This window comes from Alexandromys fortis, unplaced genomic scaffold, assembly GCF_014885135.2.
Source record: "Alexandromys fortis isolate MF-2015 unplaced genomic scaffold, M_Fortis_MF-2015_v1.1 scaffold_25, whole genome shotgun sequence".
Lineage (NCBI taxonomy): Eukaryota > Metazoa > Chordata > Mammalia > Rodentia > Cricetidae > Alexandromys > Alexandromys fortis.
In genome coordinates, this window is record NW_026067904.1 from 214,511 (window position 1) to 237,702 (window position 23,192).

The following is a 23,192-nucleotide window of genomic DNA, read 5'->3' on the forward strand; positions in this document are numbered from 1 at the left end:
GAACACATCAGATCTTTGTCCCCGGACAACCCCATCACACCCACCAGGCTGCCCTGGATACTCAGCCTGGACCAGGTCATGTAGTCCGACCCTTTGCATTTACGAAGGGGTAAACCTGTAACCTGTAGGGCCCTCTGCTCCAGGGCTGCCAACAAGTAGCCACAAGGAGTGGTCAGTGCACCCAACTGCAGTGCTCCAGGGGAGGCAACTGAAGCCTCACTCTATAAGCACGTCCTCCTCAGATCTCCATGGAGCTGAATCCACCCAGACAATCCCAGGAAGGCATGGTCAGAGGTCAGGGCCGTAAGGGGACCATTCTGAGGATTTTGTGCTATCTCACCTCCAATGGGTCAGCCTAAATCACCTTTCCAGGTCTTCTTTCTTAGAGACCAGTGACCTTGGGTGTGCAGAGGGACGGGCGTGCTGACGGACAAGAGTCAGAAAGCACCAAGCCACCTCTTCTAGCTCTTGCTCACTGAACTCAACTTCCTTGCCCAGGGCCATAACCCAGCAGCTCAACTACAGAGACAGGGAAGAAGGTCTATGGGCTAGAGCGACAGGAGAAAAGCCCGTGTGTCCCCCGCCTCTAAGGCCCGCTGGCCAGTGGCAGAAATCGATAGTCGCATTAACGCTGCTCTTGCTTGCTCAAGCTCTCCCTCCCTCCTTCCCTCCACCAGCTCCAGGAGCTGGCACTGCGTGCAGGGCCGGCAGGTCAATTAGAAGTCAGCTCCCTTCAACACAGCAAGCAGCATGGTTCAGGGCTGGTGCTTACTTGCTCAGGCTGAGCTCCTGCTTTTGTCCCCATCCCCAGTCTTTGTATGTTGCGAACAGGCCTTGTGTTCCGTTCATCTCTGGTCCCCTCCTAGAATTTTCCTCATCTCTCACTTCGGTTCTCCCAGGGACCACCTGCTCTCAGTCCCCCAGGTCCTAAGGCATACTGAGCCTGGGACAGAAAACGTGATATGTCACCGAACAGGTGCTGCAGGCAGAACACTGTGGTCTGTCAACCCTGGAAACTGAAGGTGGGGGAGGGAGGATACGGACAGGGCCTGGCCACAGGGGCGACAGCCCTCAGACAGCAGATATGCAAAACTAGTCTTCGTGGCTTAGGCCTAGTCCCCAAGCTTCTTCTAAACCTGCCTTTGTGGCTGTGTTATCCCCTTCAGACCTAGGGAAAGGCTGATGTCCTCCCTGGTCCCTATGGACCCCTGAGACTACAGGCCCCCATATAACCTACTCACAGGAGGAGAAAACAGAAGGGACATTTTCCTAGGCCCCTGCCTTTTACAGCAGGGCACATAGCAACCCCTCCCAGGCCAGGAAGGGCCTGGCAATACCCAGGCAGCAGGGGAAGAGAGCTGGGGTTGCGTTGAAGCGGAGCGGGAATGAGCGGGAGGGAAAGCTGGCGGGCAGGCAGGCGGCAGCGGCGGGCGCATCCATCATCCGCCCTGCCAGGAACGCATCCAGCCCCCAAAAAGAAATACTGCGCCTGAGGAGGGGACAACAAAGGGCTCCGTTTCATCAGCAATGCGGAGCCAGCGCCCCGCCGCCCCGCCAGCCGCGGTCAGCCCACAAAGGACCCCTTTGTCCAGGCAGGAGCCCGGCGGCCTGGAGCTGGGACCAGGGGCTGACGGGTGGGGATAGGGCCTAGGGGCGAAGGAACCAGTCCCGAGAGCTGGGCCTGAGAGGGAGACAGGTGGTTAAGGTCAGAGAACGCTGACAATAGAACTCGGGAATGGGTCAGAGACCTGGTGGGATGCAGCAGAGTCGTGATTGGAGGTCAGAGGGTTTTATTAGGGGATCAGGGATGGGAATGACAGAGCCCATCATAGAGGGAGGAGCCCAAGAGTGAGAATCGGGGACACCTGATGAGGCCGTGTCTAACCTGAGCTCAGGAAGAAGAGATGGAAGGAGGGCCTGCGGTCACAGCAGGCCATGGAGGTTGAGACCTTGGCTGTTGGAAGGGAAGTCAGAGATGAGAGCATCTGCTAGCGCAGGGGTTACTCCTGTCTCTACCCTCTGCAGGCAGACCTTGCTCTCTTCAAACCCAACTAGAGTTTAACTACGAACCCCTCGCTAGCTGCTCACACTTATTGAGCAACTTCTGTGCTGCGGTGTGTGTGCTTCATGTTAGGATAGTAACCATGAGACAGGAACTTCAACCAGCTTCAGAAAAGAAGAGAACAAGGTTCACAAAAGTTCAGGCTGCTGGCTTGATGTCAACAGCTAGTGCCTTGCAGTGGTAGAACTTGAACCCAGAGCTAAGTGCTGGTCACCTGCTCTCTGACCGCCTTTGTTCTATTTGGGCAATAACAGAACAGCCCAAGGCAAAGCAGCTCAGTTATACTCCTGCCCTCCCACCAAATTGTTACCATGCCTGTCACCTCTTCGTGGTCAGGGGTGAGCTGTCACCGGCCCCCAGGGGAGTGCCCCACCTGGAGGCTTAGAGATACACATGCGGGAACTCAACTCAGAATGCTAGGCCAGTGACATCATAATGCCAGCTGGCAATGAGGTCACCGGAGGTAGTGGCAGTGGCCTCACCCCACCCTCGGCCCCAGAAGGGACTGACTGCATGGGGGAGGAGTTTCCATCTTGGGAGGGGCTGATGCTGTGTTCCTAGGAGGCCTGCAGCTAGATCTTGTGCATGTTTAGTAGTACCCCCTTCCCCGCTTATGCCAGTAGTGGCTCCATGCACTGCTACTGTGGAGGAAGGGGCAAGGAGGTCACAGACCGGGAGCACAGGGGACCTGGAAGGAGACTGAGTGAGGCTGGAGGGCCTGCTCGGAGGAAGAGGCTGCCAAGGAAATAGCGAAGGATAGGGAGAAGCTACCAGAGGACACACAGCTGAAAGCCTTAGGAAGAGCTGGGTGGAAGCAGGTGCCAGGTATGGCTGAGTTTTTGCAAGGTCCCAGCTGGACAGAGAGAGCCTTGAGATCAGGGACAGGACCTTACAGTATAATTCATGTCTCTTCCAGGGAGAAGTCTCCGACAACCCCGGCCTCCTGGGTGCTGGGGTTACAAGTGTTAGCCACCATTCCTGTTACTGGTTCGATGATTTTTTTAGACCGATCCAAGTACCATCCTGCCCGAGGGCAGGTTTCCCAGGGTGTTGGGCCTCCTGCACTAACCCCAGGGCTCTAGCTAAGCACAGTTCGGCATGGCTTGGTGGGACTAGCTCTGCAGAGCACACAGACTGGCTTACTACTTCTACCTACCTGGGGTATAGAGGAGAGCAGTGCTGAAGAATAGTATAAGGACAGACAGACAGACAGACATGTTGGTAGGGAGCCCAGACCACAGGTTCCAGGGACTGAACTGAGCTGCCCCACTCATGCTGAGGGGGGTTCTGTCTCTGAGCTTCATAATTCAGTCTGGGAAGTTTACAGAGGTTGGGAGCCCTCTTGGGCCCAAGAGACACAGGTGTGCTGATCTTGGAGGCAGGAAGCGCAGCTACAGCCTGAGGTCGTCAGGACATACACCCAGGATGGAGGGACAGACCTGTATGGCCATTGTAACCACTCAGGGACCTAGAAATTGGCTGGGGTGAGATACACCCTTGACACCACTAGGGGATTTTCAGTAAGACTTAACATTCCAAGACAGTACAAAACAAAACAACACACACACACACACATACAAATGCAAAACAAAAAAGGAAGCAGGGTTTGATGGCACACACCTGTAATCAGCACTTGAGACAGAGGCAGGTGGATCTATGAATTTGGGGCCAGCCTGGTCTACACAGAGCTGTATGGCAGCCAAGGTTATGAAGTGAGACCTGCCCCTCCCTCTGGGACTGTGGCAGTCAGACCTGTGACTCAAACATTCAGCTTCAGATAAACAAAGCTCTGAACAAAGCAACACGGCCTGTTCTTCCCTATAGAATTCCCTAGACTACCTCCGAGGACCTTTCTTACTTTTTTTTTGGTTTTTCGAGACAGGGTTTCCTCTGTAGCTTTAGGAGCCTGTCCTGGAACTAGCTCTTGTAGACCAGGCTCCCGAGTGCTGGGATTAAAGGCATGCGCCACCATCGCCCGGCTGCGAGGAGGACCTTCTTGGAATGGCACAGAGGCCCTGGCCAGAGGTGTGCTTTGACCTGGCTCTAGGCAGCGAAACGCAGACTTCCTCTCCCAGAACCTCCCCCTGGGTTCCTACCCCAAAGGCAGCAAAGGCCCAGGAATGCCCTTCCTCATTTTGTGACTTCAGCACATGACGTGTCATATGGGACCCCACGGATCAGAGCTAATATGGGCTTGTCTTTCTTCTGCATGCTTCAGCGCCTACACTCCTCATAGACACTCCGTGTATTGCCCTACCGAGGGAAGGCAAATGGTCAGCGGGCTAGGGTGGACAAAATGACACTCTCCCCTGGGGTGTCTTTGAATCTTGAACTAAATGTTTCACAGAGTAATGCCTGCAGACACCCACCTGAGACCTTAGCCCACATGCCTGCTTAGCTCCTGTACTCTGATGAGTCTCAGCACAGGACAGGCAGAGAAAGCCAAAGGTGTGCACTGGAGTCCTAAGGTCTGAGCTGTGGCTCTGATCTGGCCTTCCTTCCCACGGACTTTGAACTAGCCCCTTCCCTACATAGAGCATCCATTTCCTATCTGTAGAATAGAAACTTATTCTATTTAGTATGTATGTATGAGTCCCGACATGAGCATATGCGCTGTGTGCACCTCTGCTGACCAAGAAGATGGTGCCAGGAACAGGAGTTACAGGAAGTGGTGAGCCGCTACGCAGGTGCCAGGACCCAATCCTGGGTCCTCTGCAAAAGCAGCCAGTGCTCTTAACCACTGAGCCACCTCTCCAGCCCCGGAGAAGGTTCGTGATCTCACTCTCAATGCTCCTGGGCTTGAATGGGAAGAGGACAGATACACAAGAGGTCTGGAGAGTTGGCTCCCCATCAGCTACCCACAGAGGGTTAGTGACCTAGAGGTCGACAGGAGGCCAGAGCTGGTGACAGGATTTGAAGGCGGGAAAGGCTCTGAGGAAGCCACAGAGGGAATTTGGGTTACTGCAGACAAGAAGCTAAACAAGTCTCCTTCAGCTCTGGTGGCCTAAGGCACTGTGTTAAGCATTTTCCTGTACTTTATGTTGTTGCTGTTTTGAGACAGGTCTCTCCTCTAGCTCTAGAGACCTGCCTGCTTCTGCTTCCCAATACTGGGGTAATAGGCGTGCGCCACCACACCCAGCCTCTGTAGTTTATTATTAGGTTCTCACTACACCCGTTTAGCTGGTGTGAAATACCTGCCTAGGGTTACAAGGTCAGTAGATGGCAGAGTCAGGGTTTGAACCTGTGTCTCCAGGCTTGGCTTACCAATACCGGCCAGGGGCTTCAAGGTACATGGAGGCCTTGGGGCTCTAGGCATCTCACACCAAGCACCACTGCCAATACAGCTCCAGCTAGACCCCAAGCCCAGGCAAAGTCAAGGTAAGGGGCTACGGGTGGGCCGGACGGGCCTGGCTGGGCAAGAGCTCCGGGCATTCCGGCAGCCTCCGCAGGAAGCAGAACGGGGACGGAAACCGGCTTTTGCTGCCTCCCCCAGAATCCTGTGGGCAGCCCAGTCAGGCTGCACAGAGGCCTTCTTTGTGCCGGCCCCAACCCGCACCCGGCTGGCCCAGGGTTTTGAGTTTCCTGGGGGGTGGTGGGGGGTGTCCAGCAACCGCTAAGCCTCCAGCTTCTCCCCCTCCCAGGGACAACCACAGCAGTTCACAGCTGGAGGAGGAAGTGAGCGGATGGATGGCTGTGGCTGCCCCATAGACTCTAGGGGATCTGGACCAGGCCCACATCCCACTCACACCCCCAGACCCCCATATTTACAGACCCTAAACTAGAGGCCGGCACCTAAGTGGGCATATTCCCCACCTGTCCTGCTGGAAGCCCCCCACCCTACTGCACCAGGGTGCTCTCGGGCCAGGAGGGTGGGGCAGTGCATCTGCCAAACCACCCTTTCCCAGCTCTGGACATACAGGACACACCGAGCAGAGGCCTCTTCCTAACGTTTCAGGGGACCAAAGCCCCTTGGGTAGATAATTAAGAAACCTGGGAGGAAGGGAGTGTGACACAGAGTGTGTATCCTGAGGAGGGGGCTATGTGTCACCAGGGGAAGCATGTCAGACATTTATGCTGTGAGCCTGTGTCTGGAGGGCTGTGGGTGTGCCCAGGCGCAGATGAAATCCAAGGGCCAACCCTTGTGAACTGGAGCGCTACTGTGCACATGGTTATACACCAACAAAGGTGGGGGTACCTGGACCCTAAGCTCCTAGTGCGCAAGGCGGCGGGGTGAGTGTTCCACACCTCCGAACACACAGCCACCAGCGTTGTGTGCAAGTAGAGTATTAACTATGGTGGCTGCCTGTCTGCAGGGTCTTCAGGTCTGTCTTAGCTGCTGAGAGGGCAGTGTGTGTGCTGTGAGCCTTGGCGGGGCCTAAGCGTGCCAGGCTGGTGCAGATGGGAACTGGTGCCGGCTGCTAGGGCCCCTATGGAAACAGGAAGCTACCCACAGGTGTGCCTGGGGTGGGTGGGGGCTGGGTGGCACCCAGGTTCAGTTTGTCCCTCTGAGAAACTAATTCACTGTTTTGGCCGAAACGCTCAGCCATGAGGGAGGCACCTGTCTGCCGTTCAAGGTCCAACAGCTCTGGTCAGCTTCTAGCCACCTGCCCGCCTGCCTGGCCTGAGCTTGGTAAAAACTGGAAAACAAAAGCCCGGAGACCGCAGGCCCTCCCTGCAGAGGCGTGGGGGAGGAAGGCAAGAGGCAGGAGACTGAGGGGGGGGGAGGGAAGGAGGGAGGTGTCGTTGCAACCCCGGAACACAAAAATAATGAGGCGAGAGGGGCCGTGGGGCCAAGCTGGCTGGTTCCGGAGTTGCTATCTGACCTTGACAGATGCCACAGCTGGGCGCCTGGAGAGGAGCCGCAGCCACCCGCGGCCACTGTGCTGTAGTCTGCCCCCCAACTCCCCCAGGCCAGGGTCGATCGAGGCTCTTACAGGCCAACCACGGGCAGAAAGGAGAGAGCCTTGGGTGACTGGGGGAGACCCTAGCCCTCAGGTGTGGCTGAGTGTGAGCAGCACGGAACGTGTCACTGCTGCAGCTTAGCTGTGTGTGTGTCTGAGTGTGTGTGGACGTGAAGCAGAGGATGACTCGTAGGTGTGACAGGGACAAAGACAGTGCTTGGACGCGTATGTCCTTGGGGTCACACAAGACAGGAGGGATGGGTACTGATCACACCCTACCCTTTTCCAGAGACACAGCTGTCCTGGCCAACACAAGCAAGGTTGGGACCAGGGCTGGGGTGGGAGACAAAGAGAGCGGCATCCCCAAGCCCGTCTCTTGCAGAGGGGGGGAAAGGCACCCCATGCCTCTTTCTGGGTACTCTTCCCCCACTGGAGCCGGTGTGTCCCTCAGCATGCAGTGATGGGTATAGAGCTGGGCACTGCCCTTCGGGGGTTGGCAGCAAGGGGCTGGGGTGTAAGCTGCAGCAGGGGACGCTGGGCTAGAGGTGGATTAGCAATTCCGAGCACTGGCTGCATAATTAAAAAATCATTACGGCAGGCAGGCGGGCTGAGCTGAGTGTGAGCTCACGCTTGGAGCAGGCGGGGACACAGCCACAGCGCTCCCCCTCAAAGTGCTTCCCCGAGGAAAAATCCCACCTGCTAATATAATTATGGAAAAACACAAGCACGGAAATTCTGTTTCAGCAAACAGTGTGCCTGAGTGCCCAGGGCCTGCATGGCCCCCAGCACAGCTAGCAGGACTTAAGACTGGCACTTCTGGTTCACTGCAGGGAGGCAGGTCCTGCTGGATCCAGACTCTGACCCTCCACCTGCCTGCTTCCCCAAACCCAAGATCTTGTACAGGGTCACTGCTGTCAGTCCTGGCAGTGTTGACAGGCACTGGGTAGCCCTACTCACCAACGCAATACCCCACAAGCTCAACTGCCAGCCACTCTCCTGTCCCCAGCTTGCCCTTCATCAATTTCTTCCCAGCCCCTCTGGTTTGCAGTGTGGACCCCAGGCTCCACAACACAGTGCACCCTGGGCTTGCTTGGGTTAAGCCAGGCGGGCAGCCATTCAGCCTGGGAAAGGCGGCCAGCTTTGGGGCACATGCCCCAGAAGGGCAGGCTGAGCCGCCATCACCTCGGGCCTGGAGCGGGCAGCGCAGGAGGGAGCCGGGCCTAATTAGTCGGCCTGGGAGGACGGGGCGGGCGCCAGGCGGCTGCCCAGAGCAGCGCAGGCACGTCCGTGAGCGGCCAGGAGGTGGTGGCGCCCGGAGACGGCCTGGAAAGGCAAGGCTGGGGCCAAGGAGATTCCACAGCGAGCAGAACTGCCGCCCCTCACTCCTCCATGCCACCAGGCGCGGCAATTAGAGGCTTTCAAAGTTTGTCCTTAATTGGTTTCATTTTTGCCTCATAAATGATTCATGGCCCCAGAGGTCTGGGAGGCGGAGGGAGTGGCAGGGGAAATTTGGGGAGGCTTTCGCCTGGGGCCAGGCCCTCTACCTGAGACCGGGAAAGAAGTCTAAACCCTGTACAGTGGAGAAGGACTGGGGAAGAAGCATTTGGCGGGTGGGATCCTGCAGCAAAAATTAAATACCCAGGCCCTCTCTTTGGAGCACTAATTAGGAGCTGCAACGTCTCTTCTGTGGACCCGGCTCTAAGTCCAGGCATAGGCACAGCAGCTGCTGGGGCCCAGGAAGCATGAATAACGTCAAGATAACAACCTAACAGCATCAATGGTAATAGCCATGGACATGTAAGATCGCTTTAACTGGCAACAGCCAGGGGCTCTTTAACCACCCCCTGCCCCAACACCAGAGGGTGAAGAAGTACTGAAGATCCCTGCTTTCAAACTGAAGCCCAGCAAGATTAGAACCCCTCATTCCCAAGCTCTCAGGGCTCAAGTGACCTTGTTCTCGCGGGGCTTTGGCACACACATAAAATAGGAACAGAGAAGCCCGAAGTGTCTACGGAGTGCTGGGTCCTAGGATACCGGAAGATGCTATGGACACCACCCTTTGGGAGCTCCCAGTCCCCTGGGGATACGGTGACATTTAACAGTTTATACAGAACTTCTGCACAGATCCCATAGGCTAACACGGCGGGTGGTAGCAGGTCTTGGAGCAAGTGGGGACCTTTTTCCCTCTGGCTAGCCCGCAGGATGCTCAGGGAAGGGATGTGGCCCATTTAACCCAAGCCTGGGATCAGAACTCTAAGAAACATAGAACTACAAATCACACCAGACTGACAGGAGATGAAAATGGCTACTGAATACACGGCTTAGAAATGTTTTTCTTTCTCCCGAGATGGGTCTCACAACATCTCAGAGCTCACTGTGCGGCCAGGCTGATCTCAAACCCAAGAGACCTGCCTGCCTCTGCCTCCCAAGTGCTGGGACGAAAGCACTATGCCCAGCATGTTTTTAAAGATTTGGAGTGTGTGTGCAGGCGCACGTGCACCCTTGGAGGCCAGAGGGTTTGGATCCCTTGGGCCTGGAGTTACAGGTGGTTGTTAGCTGATATGGGCCCTGAGAATTGAACCCAGGTCTTCTGGAAGAGAGAGGAATGCCCCTAATTACCGAGCCATCTCTCAACACTAAAGTCACTGCAGGCCCCTAGAAATTCTAGAAATGAAGGAGTACACACCAGGCTAACCACCTCCCAGGTTCAGGACTGTGGCCTAGTTGCTCGGTCTGGGACCCCTGCCAGCTCACAGACACCATCTCCTCTTGCACCATGTATACCAGGTGCGTGCGCGTTCGTGTGTGCGCAGCAGAGCCCTGGAGGACTCCCTGCTCCACCACTTAGCCTGCCTCCAGGAGGAAGAGAAAACACTTCCGGCTGATTACACCTGTCCAGACCCTTCCACAGCTTTCAGAATATGCAACCAGATGAGGGAAGTAAAGCTTAGGGAGAACAAGGGGCTCGCCCAAGATTATACAGTTCGGGGGTACACTCCGGTAATAGGGGCAGGGCAAGGAGTATCCTCAATTTCTCACATGTCCCATCCCTGATCATTCTCTTTTCCAGGCAAAGAGGCCCCACAAATCCTCAGAAACTAGAACTCAGTCCAACCGAAGCATGTGGTCAGTGGCCTGACAGGAGACCTGAAGATGTAGGGAGATTTCTATTATGGCGCGCACAGGGCTGCTGGCCGCCTGGCTCATTCCAGCTGTGTCCTTTGACAAGTAGATGGGAACAGCAGCAGAAAGTAAAATGGCATTGGGGTGACAGGCTGCGGGAGGGGAGGTGACTTTGTTCCGCGTACTACTCACCCACTCACCCAGGACAGGTGCTGAGGTGTTCATTCCTTGGGACAAGACTAGGCTAGTCTCTGCTCTATCTTGCTGGAGTTCTAGCTTAACAATCTGGGTTGCTAGATGGTACAACCATGCCACTCTCGGAGGAAGTGGACACTCGTGGAACTGAGATCGGTGTCCCATGGAAGCAGACAAAGGCCACTACTGCACAGACAAGCGGGAGTCCTTAGGACAGAGTCACCCTCAGCAGCCCAGGGACCCACCATGGGCCAGGACACAAGTGCCCTTTGCTCCTGTCCACCTACCTGTCACAGGGCTGTCTAGTGGGGTCACTGGGGTCCCTTTACCCAGCTTGCCCAGCAAGCTGCATGTCTCCAGTGGGTCAGCACTGACGTAAGCAAGGCCAGCCGGGCGTGGAGCTTGCCACCTCCGGAACCACCAATTAATTAACTTTTTCAAATTAATTTCCCAAGCAAAATTCCATAATTACATCTGTCTCCATCAGCCTCCTAGCTGGGAAAGGAAGGGAATGACCCCACGCTGAGGTAGAACCCAGGGTAAGGATGGCCATGACAACCTGGAGCCAGGTTGAAAAGGACACAGGCTTTGGTTTCATTGTAACAGTGAGTTTGCCTGCTGTCCTCACAAAAACTGTTTTGAGAAGGGAGGAACTAAGGCCAGAGACCCTCACCAAAAGTGAAGGGTTCTCAGAGACCCGTGTCCTGCTGAGTTCATCCTGCTGCTGCTACCACCCCCACCTCCACCTCAGTGCCCCAAACATAGCAGGTCTTGGCCCAGTAGCAGCACAGGCTCCATGAGGCTGAGAAGGCGGCTGCGGTCTAATTTCCCAAAGGGGCTGAGATTAATTAGCTCACACACAGGCGCAGAGAGGGAGAGAGGAGAGTGGGAGCAGGGGCGGGTGGCGTCAGGCAAGGAAGGAGCTGGCTGGCGCTCCCCGCCACCCAACCGACAGGCAGTCAGGCAGCCTTGACAGCCTGGGCGCTCTGAAGGTCAGTGGCCAAGCCGGCTGAGCCAGCAGACTGGCACCATACCCTTCCCAGAATCCTCAAGATCAAGGCTGGAGGGACAGAAACCAGGGCTGGGGGAGGGAGCTGAGTTACCACCAACTATGAGAGTCTAGCAAGGTACTCTGTTCACACCATCTTGTTCAGCTTCACAGGGGCCCAAAGACAAGGGCTCTCCCACTTCACAGGTAGGGATACTGAGGCTCTGACAAGGGCAGTGACTGGCCGAGGCCACCCAAGCTTGGGCAGCAAAGGTGAAGGTTTTTATAAATATTGGTTGGCCGATGCCAGAGTCCACTCTGCTGCCCCAGGTCTCTTTGACAACATGAGGACAGCAGCAGCTCTGGAAACTGAGGTGGGGACCAGGTCAACCTAACTTAGGGGAGCTTTAGGAAGCCCCCAATGGTCACGTGGAGTCTGGGGCACTGTTTGGTTAAGCGGTAAACCAACCAGAGGATGGGAAACAGGGTCGTGTTTTCATGACTGCCCCTGTATACACAAAAGGAAATGTTTGCTTAAAGGACCTGGGCGACCACTCTCTGAGTTTCCCAGAGAAAAGAAAAGGACCCCCAGCAAGTGCCTAGGTGGTTCAAGTGTAGTGCTGAAATTTCTCAGAACCTGTCAGCAGGGACACCCTGTGGGGGTGCACACTCTACTTAGGTCCAAAGGATCACCAGCAAGCATTACTCGATGCCTGTGATTCTGAGGCGGAGAAGGATACCTCCTCTTGAAGGCACAAGTGCAGGCTGGGCTTCAGAGTCAGGATTCCTGACCCTGTTCTGTTTAGATCTAGTCTGAGAGATCCCAGATAAGCGGCTGAGGCTTGCTGAGCTCAAACCCTGGTCTGGAATACAGCAAATCACAGGCCCAACGCCCTGGGGCTTGCAGACCACATACCTGAAGTCCCGATATGGAGCCACCTTGTTATTTTTGCGGCTATCACTTGCTCAGGCCATGGGTTTTGGATGACCAAGGTCCTAGATTTCCTCTGAGCTGCCAATTCCCTCATATCTATCTTCTGCTCCTCCCACCCCAGCAGTTCCTGTCCTCTACCTGCAAACCCCAAGAGCTAGATAAGCATGTGGTTGAGTCTGGAAGTTACTAGGAGGGCAGTACCAGCTGGCTGGGCCCATGCCTCTTCTGACCACAGGGAAAGCCCACCTACACTTATGGTCACCCTTTCCATGCCCACCCTACGCTGGCACTTCTATATCAGGAGTTGTGGGACTGCAGCCTCAGGTTCTCCTGCTCTGAACCCAACCCTCACGTCCCCGCCTCCAGCCACTCAGCTGCCTTCATCTGAGGAGAGCTCCAGACAGGGCCTGTGTCCAAGGATGTTTCTTGAGGAGTGCAACCCCCCGAAAAGTGCTGGCTTTTGGAGGAGCAGACGGGCTCACTGGCCCCAGCATGGCTCAATGGAGCCAGGCATGAGCTGTGCTCGCGACCTTAGCTCTCGCGTCACTAAAGCTTTAATACACAGATGGGACTTGGTTTGTGTTATAGATGACAAAGATGAAGCCAGGAAACTTGGCAGGCTAGGTGTGGTGGTGGTGGTGGTGCACACCTTTAATCCCGGGTCTTGGGAGGCAGAAGTAGGCAGATCTCTGTGAATTTGGGGACAGCCTGGTCTACATACTTGAGTTCAAGACCAGCCAAGGTCTCAACAAAAAACAAAGAAAGCTGGGACATGACACCGCACATATTAGCCAAAATCCAAGCTTCCAGGTTAGGGAGAAATCCAGTTCTCTAGGTGATCACTGCTGCTGTTTCTTCTCAGGCTTATATAGACCATCCAATATAGAGGAGACCGGGAGGTGGAAGCCTGCTGCACCCCAAATGATTTGTAGACGTGCTGGACAGCGGTGTCGGTGCCCCTCGTGATTACTAGGCCACGTCCACCCGAGCTCAATTCTCTCACTTCTTGTATGGAAAATGGTTGTCTCTAGTTCTATGTGGGAGGGACGGCAAGCCCTGGCCCCAACGGAGCTAAGGCTTAGACACCACTGCAGGCACACTGCCAACCTCACAGCCCAGGCCCTCTTGTCAGCCCAGCGCCATGCGGACTAAGAGGTGTGGCTAAATCCCAAGCCTCGGGGTGCTAGCAGGGGGAGCACCGTGTGAAGAGTCTTGGGAACCCAGGGGACAGAGTAAAGTGAATGCCAGGATAGCAGAAGGACAGACTCTCTGGACACAGCTCACTGTGCCAGGAGGTGTCCTTCCTCCACCAGCTCCTGGGATGCTCCCATCTCTCACAGACCCCACTGTGAATGGGGAGAGAGCTGGCCACTCAGTGCTCCTGGAAAAATGGGTTTTCCACAGCACTCCTTCTCCAGCCTTTCCTCCTCCCAGCTGTTTTGCCTCTTTTCCTTGCCTACCTCTCCTGGTATCCTCGGCTTGAGCTGCAGTTCTCTATGATGAGGGTAACTGGACCCCCGAATAGGACCACAGCAGCCTAATGATGGAGAGAGCACTCCTTCACTCCTACCTCACAGACTGGGAAGACAACAGGACCTAGGCCTAGGGGAGGTCTTCCCCACCCCCACCCCCGCCCCGAGACAGGGTTTCTCTGAAGCTTGGGAGCCTGTCCTGGAACTAGCTCTTGTAGACCAGGCTGGCCTTGAACTCACAGAGATCTGCCAGCCTCTGCCTCCCAAGTGCTGGGATTAAAGGCCTCATGTGTAAGCCTCAACAGGGATGAGCAGAGTCTTGTGTGTGTGCAAGTGTACGGAACAGGCACTGCTGCTGGTGGTCTTGGTCTAGCCCTGCAGCCTCATAAAGGTGTGAGCCAGGTCTACAGACCACTGCCTGAGCCTGGACAGCACGCATGTGCACCAGAACCGACCAGGACTGGGTGTTACTGAGGTCCCCACACATATGTAACTGAGTCTGGAGCATGTGTGGCTGTGGGTCATGCTGAGGCAAGCGGCATTAGTTGTGCTGAAGCTGTACACACCGTGTCCCTGGCTGTGTTGTGTGTGTGGCTGCACCGAATGTGTGTCTGCCTGCTGCTAGGGATGGGGTGACTCACGTCTCCTGAGCTAATCTCGCCACCCGCCCGCCCAGCTCACCCTGCTCTGCTGGGCTCATGGCCGCCAGCACAAGAGTGGGGAGGAGGCGCGGGCAGGCGCGCGGCGGGGAGGCTGGCTTGATAAATAACCTGCTGCTTCCCCAGGCCTCTGAGAAGGGGAGGGCTGCATCAGCAGAGGAGCAGGAGAGGGAGGCCCGAGAGGCGGTCTTGGCCCCCCAGGCTTTGGCTGCCCTGGCCCCCACGGTCCAGTCTCCGGCTGCGGTTCCTGTTTCATAGAAACCTGATCTGGGAAAAGCCTATCGGGTCATCTTGCCTGCCCTGCCGGGTCGCCAGGCCCAGGCAAGCTGCCCTCAGGGAAAAAGCCCACAGCCTGGCTGCCCAAGCCGTGGGTGGGTGGGTGATAGGATATTTCTGTCCAGACTAAATGCAGCTTCAGGCCTCTGTCTCTGCACTAACAGCTGCTCCCAGAGGCTACGCAGCGATGACTAAATTTAGTCCCACCCCACCCCAGCAAACCCCAAAGCTCACCTCTTCTCATTGGCTCCACCCCCATGGGGACAGAGGGAAGGATGGACAGGAAGGCAGTCACCTTGGGCCAGTGAATGCTTCTCTGGGTCTTAGTTGTGAAAAAAAAAATCAAGTATTTACTCAGCTCTGGGCTCCGTACTGCCTTGCAGGATTTATTGAGGAGATTTCACAAAAGCAACTAAGTTGGGGTCTTAGCACAGTGGTTACAAAGCCTGAGAGGTTCCTTCCCCATAATATAAACTTTAAGCTTCTAAAGACTACTCCCCCCAATCTGCCTTTTCCTTGCTCAGACTGGGCAATACCAATCTCTTCCAATCTACCCAACCGGACTCTGGCGAGGAGACAAGTTGTGCCAGGCTGTGTGTGTGTGTGTGTGTGTGTGTGTGTGTGTGTGTGTGTGTGTGAGAGAGAGAGAGAGAGAGAGAGAGAGAGAGAGAGAGAGAGAGCGCTATTTCCTGGAGGCGACAGTCGGGCACAACCCAAATTCCTGTCTGGATCTTAACTTCAGCTGGAGAGCCTTTCCCAGCTTGGACCCTGGATAGGATCAGCACATCACCAAACCCACACTGCTCTGGTATTGGGGTGGGGGGGTCAGTCATCGCCACAGGGTTCAGCAGGCCGGGAGGCAGCCACAGCTCCCCTCTGCCCACCCGCTGCTTCCCCCAGCCCCACATGCACTGAATTCCCCACGTGCCTGTCTGTCTCTGACAGCTCCTGCAAAATACTTGGCTGAGCAGGCGCCCGCTGTTCTGAGCCCGCTGTGCCTCCTCCCCATCTTCCCAGGGGGTTCTGCAGACATAGCCAGGGATGGGAAGAGACCAGAGCCTACAGTCTGGTGGACAGTTGGGGAAAAGAAAGGGCAGGAGAGACCAGTGTCAATTCTCACAACACTAACCCCAGTCCCCGGCCTTGGCCATGGGAGACAAGGGAGGCTACTTCAAGCAAGCCAGTCTGTTTGGGTGGCAACTGCCTACATCCCTACTGCCTCCCCAACATCCCAGAAGGCCCTTCCAGGGGTTTCCCATTCTCCTGGGCCAACGAAAGAGCACCTGCCAGCCCCCCACCTCCACCCCAGGTAGTAGCTCAGGACAGAGCTGAGGGCATCAGAAGCTTTGAAATCTGGATGAGGGCCCAACCCCTCTTGGCAGTCATAGCCCCCCTTCAGAGCATGGAAGAGTGCGTTCCAGCTCTCCTGCAGTGAGAGGCACACCCACCCAGCTGCCAGGCTGGGATGACTCCATGTAGACCTGAGGGGGGCCAGAGGGAGGCCAAGTCTGCCCCCTACTGCCTCCCATCCAGCTCCCCAGGTCTTCCTGGGAGGGCAGCTGGGATTTTCCTCTAGCCACAGCCTAGCTGCCAAGCTCCCTCTACTCTCGCTGTGACCCAGTCAACCCCCTCCCTGCCATTTCTGCTGCCAAGGGTCCCCTTCTCCCTGGGATATGTGCCACTTGACTGAAGAGTCCCCAGCACCCAACACATATCCAGTGGAGATGCTGACTTGGCCCTTGTGGGATAACATGTGCTCCATTTTACAGATGGACATACCTGTCAGGAGGGGCTCCTTCCACCTAGCGGGAGGGACATGTTTACCATCCAATCTCATCCTGAAAGATATTCAGGAGTGGGGGGAGGGAACATGCCTTTAATCCCAGCACTAGGGAGGCAGAGGCAGGTGGGTCTCTGTGAGTTTGAGGCCAGCCTGGTCTGCAAGAGCTAGTTCCAGGACAGGCTCCAAAGCTACAAAGAAACCCTGTCTCGAAAAACAAAACAGAGAGAGAGAGAGCGAGAGCGAGAGAGAGAGAGCGGGAGCGCCTACATTTTCTGCTCGGGAACCCAGTCACCTCTTCCCCAGGCTGCTGGGGAGCCCAGAGTAAACTCCCAAGAAATCCTCTCAGTGCTGGAAGGCCTTCTGGACCACGCTGCCACCTAACAGTGCCCGTTGTTGCTGTGAACCATACTGTGGGACACAGTCTCCTCTCCCCATTGCACAGATGGAGTTGCTGAGGACCCCAGGGGAGGGGAGCTGCAGGCAGTCATGAGTCAGAGGGGGAGCTGGGAAGCCGCCCGGCCCTGCCTGCTGTCACTGGAAGCAACAGCCTGCATTTCCTCCTCACGCTGGTGCCTCGGGAAGCGTGGGCAGCAGGCGGCAGGCTGCCACAGGGAGGACCCCTCCTGTGCCTGCAGGCCAGCCACGGCCCCTTGCTGCCTGACTGGGCCCGAAGCCCACACGCTACATGCGGATCTGGACTTTCAGTCTCAGGAATAGGCTCATGTCACTTGAGGTCTCCAGGCTCTGTGACCTCAGGAAAGCCCTCAGCCCCACACCCGTGTTCTCTGTCATCAAACAAGAGATTGAAGCACGGCCGTTCTGCTTCCTTCCTGCAGCAAAACCCACTCCTTGGTGATTCTAGAATCCCAACACGACATAAATCCCAACTTAAAACATCCTTTCGTTGCAAGCAGCCTATGATTCTAGACTCCTATCACTAAAAATTCTAGACTGCCAGGATCTGGCAGCCCTTGGGAGGGGCCATATCCAGCCCACCTCCATCTCCTATGCTGGGCCAGTTAACCAATCTCCTACCTAGCTTTTGGAGAGGAGACTGAGTTTCTTCTATCAGGGTCAACAGGAAATGACATAAAGCTGGGGTATACTATGGGCTGGGGGAGGAACCAGTCTAGCCCCAAGGGGACAGGCCACCTCCTGGCACACAGGGCCACTAACAACACAGATGTCAGGAAATGAGCTTGTGGGGGAGCAAGAGTTGGTGGCTGGTGTGTGTGTGTGTGTGTGTGTGTGTGTGTGTGTGTGTGTGCGCGCGCGCGCGCCCCTGGGCTCCCTCCTCCAAAGGAGGGCCCAGTCCACATCAGGTCAACACTGGCCTCTCTGCTTCTCAGGTTCCAAGCCAAGCTCCTGGCTTTATCTTCCTGTCTTCGCCACCCACTGGTTCCTGCTTCCCACCACAGTCCCTTCACCTCCCGGGGCTGGCCGCAGTCGAGGCCAGCTGGTAGACAGCCAAAAAAGACTCCAAGTTGGAGCCAGCTGACAGATAGAAACAGTGAGGTCCAAGAAGAAGATAGGACTTGCCCACTGGTTCTGCCCAGCAGGTCCCTGGTCTGCGGCCGCTCAGCACCTCACATACCACTATGCTTAACAGAGCCAGTAGGGGTCTACACACCAGTCTATCTACCCCCACATCGCAGTGTACTCTGAGAAAGTTCACTCACACCGCCGGCTCATTCATTCATTTACCCAACAGTCCCGTGTCCGTCGTCCGTCCCCCCCCCCACGCCGGGATGATGGGGTTGGGGGAGGGGCGGTGGGGTGAGAGAAACCCAGACCTATGTTTGGTAAACATTAGGCAGAGTGGAAAGGGCAGAAAACCACCACACACTGACGACTCTAGCTGTCCTTAGGGTCCTCACAGCCTGTCACGAACTCACTTTCCTCAGAAAGTAGAAAAGGGCCAGAAAAGATGCACCGCGCAGTGGGGCTCAGGGTGGGTCGTCATTCTCACATCCACTGGGGCAGAGCCTGACCCAGTCTCATCCTGGGATTCCTGAAGGCAGGATCGCTGTTTCCAACGGAGGTAGAGGTAAGAAGAGCCAGTGGCTGTTTTGCTTTTCTGACCTTCAGGTTGAACCCCAGTTTCTGTCTCTGGGTTTTTATTAATCACGTGACGATACCTACACCCTCTGAACACTCACATGGTGCCAGGCACTGGGGGTACTGGGGTACGGAAGCGAGTCACCACCACATCCCACTTGCAAGCCTGGCAGGCTCAGAAACCTTGCAAGCAACTGATGAATGAGGGAGCCGAGGACCGGAAGTACAACCTAGCACGTGCTTGTGACTAAGCAAGTCTCACCACACACGTCTGCGTGTGCACACACCTGAGTGTGTGAGCGCCGTGAGGGATCCGACCACTCTGGCTCGGCACCTCCTCACTCCTGCCCATGATCTAAGCCGAGGAACTACGGCAAGGACAGGGACTAGGCCCAGTACGGGCCTACGTTAGGCTCCTGGGTGGGAGATAGAGTGGCTGCTGAGTACTAGGCCTCCAGTACCCTCACTGTAGGCTCATTCCAGCATGGCAGACCAAGAGAGCCTGAGAAGGTCAGGAGAGGTCAGAGGCAAGGGAGGGATTGATCCCCCCCAAAAGCCACATGGGGTCTGCCAGACAGGACAGAGTGAGTCCAAGGCTCCCCAGGGGCCACTGGGCAGGCCTGGCTCTGCCCTGCTGAACACAGCAGCTGGAGAGGAATAAATACGGCGTCCCAGTCGCATTCCTGGGAGGCCAGCACGGCGGCCTGCCCGCGGTTCTAAGCAGATCACTGCAGCCAGGCCCAGGGCTGCCACTGCCCTCTTCCCAAACAAACAGAAAAATAAATAAAACCAGCTCTCACGCCAGCCAGCCAGCCAGCCAGAGGAGGGGGCAGAAAGGGGCGGAGGGCGCAAGGACAGGCAGGCAGACCAGTTGCCACGGTTTCTGTTCCACTGGGAAGGGGGACCAACAAAAGGGAAAATGGAGAAAAAGCAGATGAGACGGCCAGAGATGTCCTGAGACATCAGACGGGAAGGGGGTGGGTGTAGGTGTCACCTGTAGAGGTGCAGAAGGAAAGACGGGTAGTCGCAGTGGTCACAGCCAGAGAAGGTAGGGGCAGCGGCTGGGTCAATAACTCAGTGACAGAGATGTTTGGGCTGCAGACAATGGGGGCCCTGTGGGCTGGGGCAAGGGTCGACTTGAAGGGCCATGAAATATTAAAGAGCCCAGGCCAGTGAGTGACAGAGGTCAGAGAATTCAGAAGACTAGCCAGTAAGAGATAGGGGAGCCTGAGGCTGAAAGCAGCCCCCGCCTCTGTCACAGCCTGTCCAACAGAGGACATGCAGAGGGTGGGAGGGACCATGGGGGTTAATGACAGGAGAGAGCCCTCTGCAGTTCACTCCCCCCTGGGGCTGAGTTGGGTATGGCCAGCCTTCCTGAGCTGCTAGCCACCCCATAAGAAAGCCAGGAGGCCTGTCAACACAGTGGCTGCCATGGTGCCTCCTGGGGGAAGAGGGGTAGACACCTCTTCCCTGAGGGGCACGGGGGGGGGGGGGGGACCAAGCAAGTCACCATGCAGCAACCAGCAGGCCATTCCCTGGCCCCACTACCAGCCTCACGACCTTGGCCAGTCCCTTGCCCTCTATGTCCATGTTGTTCTACCCATGCCAGCCTTCATGTGAGGAAAGAAAGGAAAAAATAAAATAACGTGGCAACCTGCTGGGGCTCAGCATCCTGAGTCCTGTACACCAATCCCCTCGGTCCACTTTGCAGACGGGGAACATGATGCAGCCAGGGTGAGACATCCCTGGGTATTAAGAGATCCCTATAAGAATACAAAAAAAAAAAAAAAAAAATAGAGATCCCTATGCCCCCGCCCATTCACTACGAATAGTTCTTGATGCTGTAAAAGACAACTTCTAAACCAAATCTGACGCGGCATTACGCGTCTTTAATCCCAGAAAAGGCAGGTGGATTTCTGTGACTTCAAGGCCAGCCTGGTCTATATGGTGAATTCCAGGACAGCCAAAGCTATATAGAGAGACCCAGTCTCAAAAATAAAAAAACAAAACCCAACCCAACCAAAGAGCCAATTTCAGCCAGGCAGCGGTGGCACATTCCTTCAATCCCAGCACTCAGGAGGCAGAGGCAGGGGGAAAATCTCTGTGAGTTCAAGGTCAACCTGGTTTACAGAGTTGAGTTCCAGAACAGGCTCCAAAGCCACAGAGAAACCCTGTCTCAAAAACAACAACAAAACCCACAAAAAAAACACAACAAAAAAACAAAGATAAAAACCCAACTTCTGTTGACTGCTGACTGTCTGAGGTCCTCCCTCATGCCGAGTCCTTGTATTCAATCTAAAACTGGTCTCAGTGAGGTAGCCACTTACTGTCCTACCTCAGAGGTAAGAAAACAGGTTAGCAGAAATTGTCACACAGCCAGCCACGGTGGCCAGGACTCACAGGCAGGTCTAAGGATCTCTCTGTAGTCCCGCCATTCATGTGTACTCGTCTGGGTGGAGTCCAAGGATGGTACTGGGGATCCAGTAGAAGGCCTTGGTGGTCCCATGAGCCCCCCAAAGCATTATGGCCGGGAACAGTTATCAGGAAAGAAAAAAACAAGGCTATGGCTAGAAGCGCGGGAACGTACGTCCCAGTATGTGGAAAAGCAGAGGAAGCAGGGGCTCCGCAAGTCTGAGGTTGGCCTGAACTGTATAGCCAAGATCAAGATGCTGTCTGGAAAAAGAAAAAACACAGACTAAATGGTAACTTCTGTGCTAGGTGAGCAGTAACTGCGACGGGCAGGAGCTGAGCGCAGCTTACGGAGGCCATGGTCAAGGTATGGCCTACGAGCCTGGCTAAAGGGACCCGCCTATTTTGCACAGAGCCTTGTAGTACCCGCTAAAAGACAACCTATTTCTGGACAGAGGGATAGTAGAGTTGGTTCAAAAGGGCTGGTGGAACCCTGTCTTGCTGGTCTCCAGGGTCCTGACTTTAGCTCTAGGGTCACTGTACCAGGAACTAATCACCCTCCCAGAGTCCCTAGAGCTAGTAGAAGGGAAGTTGGGATTGCCCACCACCCCCCAATCCCTGCAAGCCCAGAGGGAGGCCAGCATCAAGAGGCAGGAAATGAAGAAGAATTTGCAATCTAATTGAGCTGGCGGGGGATTAGGCAGCAGAATGCAATTACAGAGGCTGGAGCAGGGCCAGGGGCACTGACACCCCAAGATGTAGCCTTGTCCAGGTAACTGGGTCCAGCTACTCTCGAAGCAATATTCAACTAGGCGAGGGGAAAACAGGTGAGCAAGGCTTGAGGCTAGCCCACTCTTCCTTAGAAGACTGTCCAAGTTCCAGCTCTGAGGGATGCAGGAAGTTTAACAGGGACACACACACACCCTGGAGAATCCAGCACAAACCCACGGTCTCTCATGAGAGGTCAAGGCGGACAGGCAGGCACTCTCACAGGCTCTGCTCATGCGTGCGCACACGTGATTGTGATCCCAGGTAAGTCACACACACACTGCTGTTTACCTGCATAGGGACACACTCTAACCTGCAGACACACAGCCAAAGACCTCTGCTGCCACCGGCTCCAGCAAAGGGGAGAAGCATAAAAAAACACCCATGACCTTAAAATCCTTTTATTCTTATAATCACAGGCTGCCATCGCCGTGGATATGCGCTGTCACCCCGGCCCCAGCCTGTCTCCCTCCACGGCTTCCAAAACTCCCAGCAGGCAGGCCGACCGGGAGGCTGCCCAGTTACTGCTGGGGAGGGGGAGGGGCACAACTGAGCAGAAAAGGTTTTAAGCTTCACAAGCAGGGAGGGAGGAACTCAGAAAGTCAGAATGGCAGAGATATAGAAAGAAAAAAGAAGACACAGACACCAGCCACTAACTACTGCCCCCCCCCAGCTCAAATATGCCTACCGCTTCAATAGTCACACCACTAAAGGCGTGAACACATCTGGATTTATAAACCCATATAAAACAGACACACACCAGAAGCCAGGAGTGGTAGGGCACACCCTTAATCCTAGAACTAGGGAGGCAGAAGCAGAGGCAGACAGATCTGAGTTCAAGGCTAACCTGGTTTACATAGTAAGTTCCAGGTCAGACCCTGTCTCAAAACAAACACATACAAACACGAAACCCTACAAAATTCCAAGTACTTGAAACATAAAGAATATACACATGCACACACAAGGAAACGTGTGCCAACACACACACGCACGTAGTATGTAGGGGAAACGGCCAACATTCAGACATGCCATTTCAGACTTAAGCGCATGAGGTGTATGTATGTACTCGTACAATGCAGATACACATAACCATTCACAAAATAACCCATCTTAGACTTCCACATTCTCAGATAGATACATTCTGCACGCAGATCAAAGATATAGACATACCTACCATCCAGGTTCTCACACGGGAGATCGACACTGGGCCACACAACCCCATCGTTGTCAGCTGACACTGCCTCTGGGTCTCTAAAGGGGCAGTCCTTTCTCACTGCCAGACTGGGAAGGTGGGCTCAGCACGGAGGAGGCCGACAGAGTAAGGGGGAAGTTCCAGAATGCAGAAAAAAAAAAACTTTAGTGGGATATTCTTGTTGGGCAGCAGTGCGTGAGTAACGGGGGAGGCTTTTTGTGGTCTGGTGAGTTCCAGCTATGAGTGAGAGTTTAACTATTAATACACTTAAGCGGCAAGGACACTTCGTAAAGCGCGCGCGCACGCACACACACACACACACACACACAGCCCCAGGATGAGATCAAGCGGCATGGGTAAGGGTAGCAGGAA

General features: G+C 55.3%; 1 protein-coding gene across 5 annotated transcripts in view; it reads right to left on the bottom strand.

Moving 5' to 3' along the window:
* Positions 1–23,192, bottom strand: part of Cxxc5 (CXXC finger protein 5) — a 30,904-nt gene that overhangs the window by 4,296 nt on the left and 3,416 nt on the right. Inside the window, exon 1 of one of the 5 annotated variants that reach the window (XM_050134929.1) lies at positions 22,803–22,937. The exons of 3 other annotated variants lie outside the window; for them this stretch is intronic. The gene's annotated coding sequence lies outside the window, so the exon portion shown is untranslated. Of the gene's footprint in view, positions 1–772; positions 3,622–22,802; positions 22,938–23,192 lie in introns of those variants that run through there. One more of the 5 variants, XM_050134931.1, reaches the window with a different exon arrangement.